Source organism: Budorcas taxicolor, chromosome 7 (genome assembly GCF_023091745.1).
Source record: "Budorcas taxicolor isolate Tak-1 chromosome 7, Takin1.1, whole genome shotgun sequence".
Lineage (NCBI taxonomy): Eukaryota > Metazoa > Chordata > Mammalia > Artiodactyla > Bovidae > Budorcas > Budorcas taxicolor.
Genome location: NC_068916.1, coordinates 77,444,183 through 77,447,515, shown reverse-complemented (window position 1 = coordinate 77,447,515; position 3,333 = coordinate 77,444,183).

Below are 3,333 nucleotides of genomic sequence, written 5' to 3'. Positions count from 1 at the left end.
TTAATTTTTTCTGTAAAATAAGCATCCAATTCATTGTCCAGTAGGTAACCTATACATGTATTCAAGATTAGAGGATAGAACAGAAAGTTAATTATCTCCTTGTTAATAGTTTGAGACATATTTTGAATAAGTAGCTGAATCTTGCCTAACATAAATAGTAGCTTGCTGTTTAAACATCTCTATGGGTACTTAAGAAGTCTGAATCAAATGTAGGCAGTATTTATAACCTGTAAAACCATACTTAACAATTTTACTTTCTTCTCTCAAACAGAAAAAATCAGTATAACAGTTTAATTTTAATAATATAAGCTAACAATTTCCAAACAACTCCAGTTTTAAAGCTCATGATTTTTTTCTCCCTGGACTTAATTGCATAGATACTTATTTTACTTTCAGGGCAAAAAAACCACATTTTCTGTCTCAGTGCTATTATACATCAATGTTGAATGGGCTCATGCTATTAAGCAGATGCTGCCATTTCAATGTGGCATTAGAACACTTGTCACTACATTCCAGACTGCATGATTAATTTTGATCATGGTTCAGGATCCAGCCTAGCCAGCATCCCAGTTAGTCCACTGATATTTTATTTAATAAGAGATAAAAAAAAAATAAAAAAAAAAAAACACTTCAATGGGACCTTCATTCTGTTTAAGAAGTAATAGGTGTCATAAATCCAAAATAGTCAATTAAAGCATTGTCTTTCTTTCTTAAAGCTGCTGACTGTAAACTAGATGTACCTGTTTTTTAAAAATCATACATGCTTTCCTGTGATTCTTAACACTGGGGCTTAAAAATGGTCTATGCGTGTATTCTATAAGAAAAAGTAGGTGGATAATGGTACTTTGGGTGTCCTGTTCTTCACTTTGAGGTTGGCTCTCGGAAGAGATCAGTTTCTTCAGGAAAAACTCTACAAGCATTTGTGCTGACAGTGCGCTAGTACCTTTTTATTCCAATTTACACATAATAGGGTGAAACAATTTTACGATTCCAAGTACACCCTACTGGAGTGACAGTCTGAGCCTTGATTAGCTCATCAGAGATCAAACTCTTTAGTAAGTTACCAACAGATGCAGTTTTAAACCTAGGAAGTAGGTCAGGTTTATTACCTACATCAATCTGTTAATATAGTAGGACAGAAACATAAAGGAGAAGAAAGAACACTTGTGTTCAGGAATGAGTTGATAGACACAATACAAAAATAAGTCTTATCCTTCAGAATATTCCTCATTAAAAAAAAAAAAAGAACATCATATCTCAAGCTAGGGGCTGTATACATTCCAGCCTGCCCTGTATAAAGTGTGATTGTGTTGCCTGTCATGATTATAAAGAGGTTTTCAGGATACATAGCGGGGAACAACAAATGTCATTCTTTTCATACTAATACAGCTCTGATAACTAAATAAATACCAGTGCAAATTTTACTTTTAATATGACCTCTGATTTGAAATATAGCTGCCCCTGAAAAGTAAGCCTGTTATAGTTATATGTAAACCAAATCATTCTTGGAAGTTCCCACAGATTTTGAGGCTTGTCTGAAATTCTCAAGTATTTCTGTTAGATTTTCAATTCTACATTCAATCTTTCTCTCTTGTGCCCCCCTAGCACTTTATTTTTCACTGTTGTTAGTAAAAATAAATTTAGTTCCCAAATAAGCCCTAACAAAATAAATAAAAAACATGTTCTAGCTTTCACTTCTCTTGCGTATTTACCTGGATTTGGGGGGAAAGAATATTACAATTAAAACTGTCCCTCTACCTCTTACTGATTAAACACTGAATGTTGGAAATAAAGAAAATAAATTGTTTCCATGAAGATTTAGGAGTTTGGTTTTTACATCAATAAAATATAACATGTCCACAAACCTTTTACTTTTCTTTTCTTGATCCCCTTTTGCATTTAATTTATGATAAACCACTACAAGTAGAAAATAAATTTTCCAGATTAAAACATTTAACATCTATATATGTTAATTATTAGTTTCAAGTAACTAAAATAATAAACTGAGCCAAAAACCAACATCTAAAGAGAGTCATATTTCATAATTAAAACATATGTATCCTAAATATGCTTTCTTGGCTAATCATGCCATTTCTATGGATATACCATAAAATCAGAATGCACCCACATATTCCAATTAATATTTCCATCTTGGCCAACTTACTTGGTGGATTTGGAAAGTCAGAATACGCTAACAACTTCACATGTACAGCATATGAACTGGGCTCATATTTTAACATGATACTCTTTCCAAATATTGACATATGCTCTCAATACAAATGGCAGGTATAGTTTGAAAGTAGCACTATTAAAGAGCTAAAAAAATAGAACAAAAGTGCTATTGGATACTAATGCTCATAAGTTTAAAAATATAACGTTTTCTCTTTTTAGATAGAAGGGGTGGTCAGTCCACACTTGCAAATGTGTGTGTGTGTATGTGTTGTTCTTATTGTTCTATCCAAATTTGTCCATCAAAGTCAAAAATTTGAGAGGCCATCTGTTAAAAAGTGCTGACATACCGCCATTACAAACTGAACCACAGACATTTTCAAAGCACTAATTTATTTATTTGGGCGGTCAATATTTCTTAAATACATTAATAAATTCCTATGAGTCCATCAACATCTCTAGTCTGTATTTAATCCATCTATTCTGCAAACAAATTCATGGTCTGTCAAACAACATTTGCCAGATTATAATCTTAGTTAAGTATCATGATTTAAAACAATGACAGGCAGATAAAAAGGACAGGGGGATGAATAGAAGTAAAGTATTTGTGGGGATTAGGGTAGATGTTAGCCCAGAGAAATATTTTTCAGGATAACATATGTTCTTAATTTAAGTTTGTCTCTCCCTCTGACTTGTTGTTTTTATTAAGCAATATGTAATTGGTTTCTAAGGCAATTGATAAATTCCCTCCCTCCACTACTGTTGCCTGGTATTTATGCCACTTTGGTTGCTATTAGATATTGAAAAATAGAGTTTCATTTCATTCACCATGTCTGATGTAATATAGCTAAGACAGCTTTTATTCAGCTTTCTAGAATTCAGCATTTTATTTCTTAGACTTTCTGTGTATGCCCAATAGTTTGCTTTACTTCTAGACCAATAACTCTATAGAAACCAGACTATTATTAACAATGGTAGCAGAATTCTTGAAGTAGAATTACATGAGGTGCTGAATAAAATGCTTATTCCTAGTTTCCAACACTGCCCTATTGACCCAGACACTCAGGGTCATAAATCTGCAATATTAACAATTTTCCCAGTTGATTCTTAAGTCCACTAATGTTTGGAGATGACTGCTTTCAACAATTTCACAGCTCAATAAAA